The sequence below is a fragment of the Capsicum annuum genome, chromosome 11 (assembly GCF_002878395.1).
Source record: "Capsicum annuum cultivar UCD-10X-F1 chromosome 11, UCD10Xv1.1, whole genome shotgun sequence".
Lineage (NCBI taxonomy): Eukaryota > Viridiplantae > Streptophyta > Magnoliopsida > Solanales > Solanaceae > Capsicum > Capsicum annuum.
In genome coordinates, this window is record NC_061121.1 from 133,147,968 (window position 1) to 133,161,875 (window position 13,908).

Genomic DNA, 13,908 nt, shown 5'->3' on the forward strand with positions numbered 1-13,908 from the left:
CAATGGAAAGGTACAGTTCAACAAATACCAATTTACCCATCATTTGTCCCCAAATGTTAAATTAAGGAAAAAAAGAGAAAAACTAACAAGTAAAGTTACATGAATTCTTTGCATATCTGATTTAGTATCCCAAGTAGCCTCCTTAACAAGATGGTGCTTCTAATGGAATTTCACTGATCTAATCTCTGTATTTCTCATCTTTAAAATATCTCAATCAATTATCGCCTTTAGGTTCTCTTCATAAGTGAGGTTCTTATCAAATAGAACTGAGTCCTAATTAATGATGTTATCGTTATCCCCGTAGTATTTATTAAGTATAGAGCTAGATAAAATCCCAACAAATGTTGGGAAAACATAGGTTTGTTAGCCACTGGACCCATATTATCAAGAATTTTAAATTTACTAATAAACCTAAAGCTAAGCTTGCCCCTCTTTCCATACTGCATCACTCCCTTCATAGGAGAGACCTTAAGTAGTATTTGTTCGTCCTTCTAGAAGAGTATCTCTGTTACTTTGCAATTCACATACTCTTTCTATCTGCTCAGAGCTGCCAAAAACTTATCTTAAGTTACCTCACCTTTTCTTGAGCGTTTCTTACCTAGTATATGACTGAAGGTTGCATATCACCCACCTCAAATACACGTATGAGTAATCTACATCTTTTCTACATCTTTGCTAGAGTGATAACTATTATTGAATAAGAATCACACAATGAGATAAACTAATACCAATGTCCCCAAAGTCAGGAACATATGCTTGAAGTGTGTCTTTTAGCACCTGGGACTTCTCAGAATTCCCTAGTCTATGGATAAAAATGGTATTGAGATCAAGCTTTGTTCCTAACATCTCAGGCAATTTATGATAATATTTAAAGGTATATTGTGTATCTCTACTGGATATAATAGAGGTTGGAACCCCATGCAATCTTAAAACCTCTTTAACATATATTATGGTCCTTCTTTGAGTTATAATTCACCTAAACCAAAATAAAATGTGTGAACTTTGCTAGACTATCAACAATAACCTAGATAAAACCATACTAGCCTAAGGTCTTAGGAAGACCCACCATAAAATTCATAGCGATTATCTACCACTTCCACTCAGGAATGAGCATTATCTAGAGCAGACCCACGAGCTTTTGATGTTCATATTTCACCTTCTTATGATTTTGATACTTTATCATAGACTTTGCCATATCTTTCTTCATTCTAGGCTACCAATAGAATTGCCTCAAGTCATGGTACATCATGTTCTATAGAATATCTAGAGTTATGAGATTCTGCTAGCAAACTAGGGATCACTTAATCAAAATAAGGCTTACACACACACCTTCATCCTTAATATATCACTTCTATCAAGTTTGTCCACTTGCTAGAGTTTGAATCTCTTTAGCTAAAGGATTCCTTGTTTTCTTCAAGAATGACAAACTTCTCATACTTATAATTTTTTATTCAATGTATCTGTTGCCATATTAGAATTTCCTAGATGATACTGGATGTTTATATTATAACCCTTTAATAACTCTATCCACTTTATCTATTTTAAATTTAAGTCATTTTGAGTGAATATGTGTTGTAAGCTATGATGGTCTATGAAAAATTTACATCTGATGCCATATAAGTAGTGTCTCCATATTTTGAATATAAAAACCACCACTGCTAGCTCCATCATGAGCGAGATAATTCTTCTCATAAACCTTTAGTTGCCTTTAAGTATTAGCTATCACATTCTTATCATGCATTAACATAGCTATCAATCCAGAATGAGAAGTATTGTAAAATACTATAAAGACCTTACCTTTAACGGGCAAAGAAAAGATGTGAGTTTTAGTCAAAACATACTTAAGATTTTGAAAACTCTCCTCCAACTTGTCAGACCAAATGAAAGGTACCTCCTTCTGAGTTGGTCTTGTTAAATGAGTAGCAATGGATGCAAAATTCTTGACAAATCTCCGCTAATAACTAGCAAAACTAAAAAAGCCTTGAACTTTAGTCATAGAGGTAAGCCTAGCCTAATTCTTAATACCATCAACTTTATGGGAATATACAATCACCCACTTCTCAAAAACCACTTGCCTCTAAAAAGAATACAGGCGACATCTAAAACTCACACTTTAAAGAATTTCATGTAAAGCTTCTTCACCCGAAATATCTTAGACTATGTGTGTTATACCCCATGGGTTTAACAAATTTATTTTGATAGGTTAGGAGGATTTTCCAAGTGATTTTGAGGTTGATTAGCAATTAGTAGGTCCTAAGGGATCATTAGAAAGTGTTTTGGGATTTTTTTGAATCGGTTAAGAGGTCAAATGCAACCCCAAAATAGTAGGAGTTCATGTTAGGGCCATTATATAGAGGAAACACACAACCCAAATATCCAAAATAGTGTCCAAGATCGTTTAGGCTATTCCACACTACCCAGGTAGTACGTTGGCTCAGTGCCATACTACTGGCCTGGCACAATAAGGTCGTGCCAAGCTAGTGGCCACAATGACATACCTCTATTTTTCATTTGATGTTTTGAGGGTAAATTAGTCTTTTTGACCATAAATAATAACTAATAATAACATGTTTACCTTTAATAATTAATAAAAATTAATCATTCAATCTCTCTCCAAAATCTAAAGAACACCAAGGCAAGGTTTCTCTCAAAATTCTACCTCCAAAGCTCCCAATTTAATTTTTTCCTATAAGAAATTGGTAAGCTTAGGTATGTGGGATTTAAACAAGGATTTTATATCTTAATTGTGACTAAATATTCCCTTTTATTTAACATATTTTCAAAGCTAAAAACTTGGGTTCAATCCCAATTATCATGATATTAGATTTTATGTCTAAATTTATGATTTTGTTGGTGGTTTATCTTCTTGCTTGTTAGTTTTAATCACATGATACATTTTACCAATTCTTTTGACATGAAGCTCCATATTTTAGTAAAAATTATATGGTTGACATGGCATGAATTACACATCACAAACATAGTCTTATGGATTTTAGAATAATTACGAAACTCATGGATTTAAATCATGGTTATGGAACATCCGTAAAAGCATAAAAGGTTTTCAAACTTATAAATTAGTGATGCTATATTCATGATAAAATTTATACAATATGAGAATCAATATGACTTTTGGGAGTAGTATTTAAGACCAAGGAAATATGGGTTCAAACAAAATTCAAATTCTCAAACTGCATGCCATCGCATATTACTATGGGGTCCTTTTCAATTGAGACTGTCCCCCTTATTTTACACAATAGTGGCTCAATGAGTGGATTCATTCCAAATAATAATTATTTACCCATATTAAGGTATTGAAAAACCTCTAACAAGGGTTATAATTTGGTTTTTATGATGCTCAAATGGGGCATGTCGATTATGAGAAACTCCTACAGAAAGATCATTTCATTACTTAAAGTGTACCAGAATCACCAATTTAATAAGTTCTCATTCATTATACTCTATGTCTATATCTCATTATATCAGATTCATATTGGTAATAACAGTGTCATTATAAATGCTTTCTTTGTATATGTTATACTCCTCAGTTAAACCATTACAGTTGTATTAATACTTGTCATGACCCGAACCAGGGCCTGGTCGTGATGGGTATCTCAAGTGTATCGTGGATGGAAGACCACCCTCTTTGCCTAGTTAAACATAACACAATATAACTACAGTAGTGGAATTCCTAACATATAACAAGATAGAATAACTAATAACTCAAAGGACCTTAAGAATGTTAACAAACGGTCCCAATCCATTGTATCCGTAAAGCCTCTACCAATCAGTTTATCATGCATTTAAAACATTGACCTGGACTATGTAGCTTATCCTTCATAAAAAGGCACCCACGGGATATATAGGTTCAACTCCCCCTAGTGAAAGGGCCCAGTGTATGTTAGTTGCACAAACTGGAGTTACCAAAGAAGACTAGGGAATGTCCCGACCCCATGTCAATCCAAGATACAAAAATATATATTTATATTTAGAGTGTGTCACAAGCACACGGTCATCAAGACCAACCCTTAAGCCAAAAAACATGAGTTTCCAGTACATGTCCTTTAAGACTCATACCTTCACGACTTAGCTACTTAACCCCCTTTAATCCCATATTAAAATAAGTTTCATAGAACTTTCATTAAATCATAGAACTACGCATTATAGCACACCACAAGTATCGCCATACCCTTACACTTGCAAGCTTAAACTTATGATGTTTTTATTACATTCCATCATCTTGGGAGAATGCCTTGATCCTCTTTGTTTGTTAAATAAAATTTGGGGAAAGCCTTGACCCCTTTCAGTTTATTATATCAACTAGAGAAAATGCCTCAACCCTTGGGTTTCAATTTTAGTTAAAACATGGAGAACAAAGCATTTAAAATCCATGTGTAACCTTTTAACCATTTATGCAATGCAATAGTGTGGGTAAGTTGTCAAATCATGTGAAAACCCATATTTTGAAACCAAGGACATAAGTAGGTTGAGGGAACATAATTTCCAAACAAATTTCAATACCAAAATCATCAAATTAGGGGAATGCATTAACCTTTATTCCAATATCCACACCTATGCACTCAATTTGTTCAAAAACCATTGGTAAAACACAACCGATGCATAATTAATCATGGGAAAATAATTTAAGAGACAACCATGCAAAAACCCTCAGCCTATAGAAAAACCCACATTCAATTTCACACCAATAATTATTTAATACACTCGCTTATAGGAAAATAAGTTTGAGGGTAGAGTCACATTTTTGAAAGTACATAGAATTTTAGCGAGAAACCAACCCTTGACTAACCCTAGCTTGTTATTGCCTTAAGGATTTAAGAGAGTGTTTATGCTCAATAAGTGTTGAAAATAACATCCCAAATTTGTTTTATGATTATGGGTCTTAATTAGGTAAAGAGGGAAATATCCAGAGTGCCCTTCATTAAAAAGCTAAAAACTTATCGCCAGTGACTACGGGTTACTATACAACCCGTAAGGACTCACTATGACTCACCACCCTAAGTTGTAGTCTAGATAGTAGTTGAGGGAACCCTTTCTGGTGAATCTACGACACACACCATATGACTCTCAAGAGACTCTACGACTCATAAGGTCTTAGTTGTTACCAAGATAGAAGCATTTGGGGTACACACTGGTCACCCTAAGATTAATACACTACAACTCATTTAGAGTCATTACGACTCGAAATCCCTAGTCTTAGTCATAATAGATACTCTAGGCTAGCAATTAGTCAGGCTATGATTAGGGTCTTAAGACCCATATAGATGCCTCACGACTCATAAGGAGAGTTTTAGATTTGACAGTGAGTTCAAAGACTCAAAACTTTCCAAGGTCCAAAAATCTTGGATGTTATAATACTTTTCATGCATCCCATATATACTCAATACATTCCATAGTACTAACTACATACTTTTTGTAATACGTTATATCAAGATGCAAGTTCTAGTGTTTTTCCTTAAACTCATAATTAGCCTCGATCTTTGCGCCTACACCTATCAGTTGGTGAGTCCTCATGTCTTGAGGACCTAGATTATGATTTGTTTTTAGTAGTTAGTATTACATTTATCTCAGACTTTGTTGTTTTCAAGTCAACTGGGGTCTTTCCCCATGACAGTTTAGTATGTTTGGAGGCTTACCTAGACTTAGTAGATATCTTCAACTATCAATATATTTCAGATGACTTTTAGTTGTTGTTGTTTTTGAAACTATTAGGATTTTATTATTTTATTTATTTTAGAATTGAAAATTTACAGATATTGCTCATGATTTTAAATATTTAGAAAATACATTTGATGTATTGCAAGATATTAGAGGTTGCCTCAGGATACATACATGCCTAAGCATCATATGATATCCAGGAAGTAGTCTTGGGCATTACAAACTTTGTATCAGAGTCTAAGATTTAAAGAGTCTAACAAGTCTAATTATGTAGAGTCTTGTTCATCGGTATGAAGCGTGCCACACTTATAAGAAAGAAGCAATGAGATGTTATTATGAATCTTCCCTTCTTTCATGCTTTTTATTATGTTTTAGATTATAAATCTCTCTCTCTATTTCTCTCTCTCTCTCTATATATATATATTCTTTGTGCTTTTCATCTGACAAAAAATGCTTCCACACAAAGCTTATGGTTGCATTAATGGAACCAACCAACTTTTACACGACCTGCAAATCCTTTGAAAGAGAATGTTTTCTATTTTATGTTTTGAGATGACTTTCATATTTTAGATCAGTCAATAATTGCATAGGTTAATATGTCGATGGTAGTCCCAATTCATCAGAATGGTAACTTAGTAGCCACTAAGATTTGAGATTTTATGAGGATAGATCTACCTGCGTTTTATCGGCCGGAGGTGGATGAAAATCCATAATTCTATATAAATGAGATATAGAAAATTAATCAGATTATAGATGTCACTAAAGTATAGAGTAAATAGTTGGTATTATATCAGTTGAAGGATGTTGATAATGATTGGTTTAAGCAGTAGCAGAAGTGAGAATGCAACTCTGATAGATTGAAGTGTGTTTGAGGAAACTTTTATTAAAAAGTTCTTTCCTCGTGAGTTGAGGGAAGATAAAATGGAGGAGCTTATTAATATCAAGTAAGGTTCCATGTCATTAAATGAAAACTTTTAAACTCACCCAACTTTTGAAGTATGCTCCAAAGATGATGGTAGATCGGAGGGCCCATATAAGTAAGTTTGTTTTTGATGTGTCTGAATTAGTGATTAAGGAGTCTAGGAATCAATGTTTATTAGGGACATGAATATTTCCTGAATGATGACCCATGCCAAGAAAATTGAGATAGAAAAGTTAAATGAACAGAAAAGAAAAACCAAAAGGGCTAGGACTAGATAGTTTGAGTACAGTCAACATAGGTCAAGTGAGGTATATTGTTCATAGTCTTGAAATGATTTGTCATCCTCAGTACATATTTAACCAGTGTCCCACCTGTAAGTCCAAAGAAGAATAGTAGCAAAGTGCACCAAGTTTTGAGTCATAGGACACTGTTAATGGGGAACATACCTACCCAAATTGCAAAAAGGTATAGTAAAAAACATCTTGGTGAGTATTTAAAAGGTAGAAATAGTTTGTTAGGTGTGGAAGGCTAGGATACCAACTAAGGGATTGTGAAATTACCAAATAGAGTGGAAGAAATACTCCCACTCAAGCGTAAACTACTTCTTTAATAGCTCATACAAGTCACCAAACAAAGAAATATTTTTCATATTAATATTTATATATTATTGGATCCGAGATAATTTTTTTTTTTATAACCCCTTTCATTACTATGCCTTTTGGTGTTAGTCCTAAGAGTCCTTTTGACCCCTTCCCAATTTCCACCCATATTGGAGAGTAAGTTATTGCAAAATGAGTTTATAAAAACTTCCCTATTATAGTCTTTCATAGGGTAACCTCAGTAGGGTTAATAGAGTTAGAGATGACTAATTTTAAAGTAATTCTTAGCATAATTATCTCATTATGCTATGCCTCAATTCATCGTCAAACCCAAGTTGTGAAATTTTACTTTCCTAACAAGTCAGTCCTCATGTGGAAATTTAGCTTGATTGTACCAAAAGGTTATTTCATTTGCCATCTTAAGGATAGAAAATTGATCTCTAAAGGGTATATCTATCATCTAGTTTGGTTTAAGGATTCTAATTCCAAGACCCAAACCCTCCAGTCAGTTCCTATAGTCAATGAGTTCCTAAAGTTATTTTAGAGGATCTACTTAGAGTTCCTCCCAATAGGGAAATTGAATTCGAGATTGACCTTACTCATATACCCCAACCCATATCTATCCTTCCTAATATAATGGCTCTAGTGGAGTTTTTGGTCCAATATTTCATCTCCATGGGGTGCTCCTATTTTATTCATGAAAAATAATAATGGTAATCTAAGAATGTTTATAGATTACAAAAAGTTGAACAAGGTCACCATCAAGAATTTGTATCATATCCCTAAAATTGATGACCTATTCCATGAAATTTAGGGTGCTCGTTGCTTTACAAAATTAACCTTCGGTCTGGATATCATCAGTTGAGATTCAAATATTGTGACATCCCAAATACAGATTTTAGAACTTAGTATAGTCACTTTGAGTTTGTGGTTATATTTTTTGGACTAATAAATGATCTTGAATCTTTTATGGATATAGTAAATAGGGAATTGAAGAAATATTTTGATATGTTTTTCATTGTCGTCACTGATGACATACTTATGTATTCTCGATGTGGGTAGGAACATGAAAACCAATTAAGAATAGTGTCGCTGACCTTCAAGGATTATTAGTTGTTTGTGAAATTTAGTAAGTGCAAATTTTGGTTGAAGTCTGTTGCCTTTCTAGGAGATTTGATTTCAGATGAAGGTGTTCATGTAGACCGTAAAAAAATATATGTAGTGAAGCATAGGCCTAGGCTAATTAATCCACCAAAATTAGGAGCTTTTTGGGCATAACCAGTCATTACAAGTGATTTTTTTAGGGTTTTTATTTAATAGTTGCACCTTTGAACATGTTGATGTAAAAGAAGGTGAAGTACCAATAGTCAGGAAAGTGTGAGAAATGATTTTACGAGTTGAAGAATAGTTTAACTTCAACAACGATCTTAACTTTGCTAGAAGAATTGTCACAACCCAATCCCAGGCCTGGCTATGACGGGCAATCTCAAGCCCACCATTGATGTGTGAGCTAATGCTAACACATTTGAGGCTTTTAACTAAGAATAATTGCAAAGTCTTAAGAAACTTTTGTCATTTTTGATTGCTTTATGTTTGATTTTGCAGTAGAAGCTAAGATGCTAGAGAACCAACAAGAATGGAAGAAAATAAACTGAAATCTGAATTAAATAAAGGCAAAGTGTGGATGATGACATTTGTGATAAGTCGTCAGCCCTGTGATAAGCTATCAGCTTCATCAACAGCAGTAGATAGAGAATTGGCCTATGTTGAAAGCTGTGATAGCATTTTGTGATAAGACATCAAGGATTTGATAAGTCGTTAAGATTGCCGTCAGCCTAAGGCAGGATATGAGAGCTGAGAAAAAGATGTGATGACATTTGTGACAGGTCTTTAAGGAGCTGATAGGGCATCACCATTTGTCATCAACGTTAGGCAACGAGTACCAAAAGCATAAAGGAAGCTGACGACATTTGTGATAAGTCATCATCCTCCTGATAGGCTATCACAAATGGCGTCACCTAATCTAAGGAATTTTTGAATTTTATTATTTTGTATCCATAATTAGGGTGAACTATTTAAAGCCTTTTATAGGGTTTTATTAAGAGTTCCAAACCTTGAGTTTTGAGGCACGATACTTTGATATTTTTCTCCCTCTTCTTTTGGCTTGAGAAAACAATTACTTTAAAGATACTATCATCATTATTTTGGGATTTTCTTTGGTGATTTAATCTGAGAATCTTTAGTTTCTATTCATCATTTTGTAAGTTCATCTTTCAAAGAATAAATTCATCTAGTTGCTTTGATTATTATGTTATGAGCAGCTAAATTCCTTTTACTTGAATTATAGGATCTAGGGGTAGGTCTTGATAAGGTGTTGAGTGTTCAAGATTCGAAAGGTGGTAGGACTCCTTGATGATTCTGATGTTTTAATTATTTCTGTTGGTTGCAAACGATAGATAACACCTTCTTTGATTTTCTTGAGAAAGAAATCAAATATAGTGGGAAGTCAATTATCAACAGGGACTTGGAAACACTAAATTTTCGTTTAATAATCAGCACTGTAACAAGGTTGGTTAACCTGAGGTAAAATCTGGGCAGTGAATATAAATTCTCTATGTCCGAGAGGATTAGGAAATTAAATTCTTACGTAGGTCGAGAGACATTTAAGCATAACTTCGCTAAAGATAACTTGTTGTCCTACCTACCGTGAGAATCTTGAACCACTAGTAGCATCTGTCAAGTACCAAAACCCCTAGTGAACATAATTCTGGTTTTTCGTAAACTCTTGATTACAAACATTTAAACTAAAGTGGCCAATAATTACTTGTTAACTAAAACCCCCTTTTTTCTGGAAACATCCAACTTTCAGTTGATTAAATCGCAATATACTTATGTTCACACTATATTCCCTATGGAATTCGACCCCAAACTACTTGGGTTTTATATTGGCAATGATCACTTACATTCTCGTTGAGAGGTGTAGTTTGAGCGTTATAAAAAATACTGCCATTATCAGGGATTACGATTGAAAATTGAAGTTTGTGTGTGCTAATTGACTGTTAATCAAGTTTCATAGTTTTAAGTTTATTTGTTGTTTTGTTTATTTATAGGATCTTTATAGTGTATGCCAAGAACCAGAAGTTCCATAGAACCGTTATTACCACGTAATTTGGAACCGCAATGAATTGGAAGAATGGTAGAACAGAAAGAGGCTGACCGATTGGCAGCCTTAGCTAGAGCTCAGGTGAATATACAAAATGTTGGGAAACAAGAACAATATCCAAATCCTGAGGATGGAGATTTGGGAGATAAGGAGTTGCTAAATCCTGGTAACCCAAGGCATGCAGCATACAAAATGTACTATTAACAGAGACCGTCTGTTCTGAGAAAGGCAAGAGTACCAGCTGGTCCAGTATGATCTCAGTGATGATATGATGGAATGGATGAAGCAGGTCGAATGGGTGAAATTATTCCTCCACTGTTGGCACCTAGGGCAAAATTCAGCATTACGAGTACTATGATTCAACTCCTAAATCTGAAAGGGTTGTTTGGTGGCCTTCCTAGAGATGACCCAAGCTTGCATCTGGTGAATTTTGTCACCATCTACAAATATTTTGATAACTCAGGGTGGGACAGAATGCTATCTGATTAAGATTGTTTCCATTGTCTCTATCTGGGGAGGTAATATTATGGCTCAATGAGCTGACACCCAATTCTATAACTAACTGGAGGTAGTTGAAAGGAGCTTTCCTAGAAAGGTTCTTTCTGCCTTCCAGGAGGGTATAGTTGAGGGACGAAATCAACAACTTTAGGTAGCTCCTGACTGAAGACTTGCATGAAACTTGGGAAAGATTCAAGAAGAAGCAGATACAGTGTTTGAACCACAATATGATGGACATACATTTGATGGAGACTTTGTACAGGGCTCTGAACTTTATTACAAAGCCAATTGTAGACAATGCTGCTGGTGGTTCATTTGTTGATCTTACATTCCCAGAGGCTTTAGAGATGCCGGACAGAATGACCAAACAGATTCGGGCATGGCACACCAGAGACTCTGTGGTGGCCAGCCTCACTACTTCTGTAGGTATTACTGTGGAATAGCGCAAAAGAGAAGAGCAGCGTGGCCAAGACATGGCTCACCTTAAAACATAGATAAACTTACTAACCAAGCACTTGCTATCAGGCAAGATTGAAAAAATGAAAGCTATGGGATCTCAGGATAGAAGTGAGGCTGATGTAGATGAAGAGGCCAACTATGTTAATAATCAGGGGGGTTTCCGAGGCAATAGCCAAGGGAATAAAGGTCGGAATGACTATGATAAGATTGGTTATAAAGATAGGAAGCAAGGAAATTAGAGGAATAACAACGACAGAAGTGGGCTATATGTTCCTTCTGGAAATCGTGAGACTGCTTCAAAAAGTTTTGAAAAGATATCCATGGAGGATATGATGGCTAAGTTGTTAAAGGGAGTGGAAGCTACCAACTATGGTGTGACCACCATGAAGACCGATCTGACATCCATCAGTCAGTTGGTGCACTCACACTCCACCATAATTAAATAATTGGAGCAACAGATGAGCCAACTCTCCACCGCATTCAACCAGAGAAAGATCAGAATATTACCAAGTGATATGGTCTAAAATCTATGGAATGATGGCTTATGCATGGTTATTATCACTAGAAATGGTAAGATATTACCTGGCCCTTTTGTGGGCAAACCTGTAGTTGATGAGGTAGTTGATGTTGAACCGGAAAAAAGTGGTCTAGTAAAGTCTGACAAGATGGATAATTCTGATGATGCTCCAAATAAAGACAAAGAGAAGGAGAAGGAGGTAGTTCTAAAAACTATCCCAAGACCACCACCTCTATTTCCTTAGCGGTTGAATAAAAAGGTTGATGAGGCAAAATTCAGAAAATTCATGGCAATGCTCAAGCAATTAACAATAAATGTGCCTTTGGTTGAGGCACTTGAGAAAATTCCAAAATACTCGAAGTTCATGAAAGACCTTGTCACTAAGAAATGGAAGGTTAGCGATGAGATGGAGGATAATCTCTTTCATTATGGTGCTATCTCTACAAGGTCTTTAGTGAAGAAAAAGGTAGATCCAGGAGTGTTTACCATCCCGTGTACTATTAGGTCCCTAAATTTCATAAAAGAACTATTCGATTTGGGAGCCAGTATAAACCTAATGCCGCTCGCTGTGTACAAGAAACTAGGTTTGGGGGATCTTACCCCGACGAACATGCGATTGGTGATGACAGATAGGTCTGTAAAGCGGCCAATGGGTATATTACACGATGTTTTGGTAAAGGTGGCCGACTTCATTCTGCCTGCTGATTTTATAGTCCTGGACTGTGAGGTGGACTTTGAAGTGCCTATCATTTTGGGTAAACCATTCCTTACAACTGGGAGAGTGATAGTGGATGTAGAACTGAATAAGCTGAAGTTCAGGTTCAATGACAAGGAATCAAGATTCAAAATACACTCATCCAGGACACCGACAAAAGAGATGAGTGTTTTCTCAATCATGGACATATTTTATGAAGAAGGTAAAGGGGTATCAACAAGTTGTCTTGGTGAAGTTTGAGTAGTCAAGATAACCAAGTCATGCCGCGATAGTAAATTAGGCGCTATTGGGAGGCAACCCAAAATTTTTATATTCCAGTAAATTATTTATTTTTGTATTTAAGTTCTAGTTCAAAGAAGGTGGAATCGATATATCCAGCCAAGTGCTTCTGACGACATTTTTGACGGGCTGTCACAATTGTGATAAGCCAGCTTTGTCGTCAGAAATAGCAGCTCTAAGGCAATTTCTGTTAAGGATAATGACATTTATGATAAGCTATCAAAATTGTAAAGATTTATCAGAAATGTCATCATAAAAAGCCCAACATTAGCTAAAACTGTGGGCCAAATTAAAAAAGACCCAACCCAGCCCACAACTTGGCCTTTCCACCTTCCCGCTTAGTTTTTATTTCCTTTATGTTATTCTCTTTCCGTCTTTGGTTTATTTTCTTCCCCTATCAAAGTCTCTCCAACTAAAACAAAAGAAAGTTTCCTTGTATGTGTGGGTTTGCAATCAAAATCAAGAACCTCTTTTTATTTTCTCTTGCTCGTGTAACCACATTGAAGGCTCCCATCAGGTATGCTCGATACCTACCTTTATTTTCAAGTGGTAGGTGATAAATTGATTAAAACCCAAGTTCTTAAGAAGATTGAACCAAGTTCAGCTTGCAAAAATGGCTAAAAATTAAAACTAGGGTTTGCTGTGCAAGCTTAAGGTTTAAGAGTTCAGCTCAAAAATCAAAATCGAGTCGATTTTAAGAAAAAAATGGGACCAAAAATTGAGTTAAAATCAAGTTGGGGTTGTGTTTATAGCAGACGACATTCGTGATAAGCTATCACAACTGTGACGGCTTGTCAAAAATATCGTCAGAAGTTGATAAGAATTTTGTGTATTTTGTTTAGGGCTGACGACATTCATGATAAGTTATCACAACTATGACGGCTTATCAGAAATGTCATCACACCTGGGACCTGAAGTATTACTAAACCTTTTCAAGGGGTGTGGAATTTCAATGATCGATGTGTTTGTGTTTATACTCTTGAGGGTCAACTAATGGTTTTTCTCTTACTGCAAGTCTTGAAATGGCACCCAAAGGAAAGAACTCAAAATCCACAAAGAAAGTGACCAAGGGAAGTGTACCTC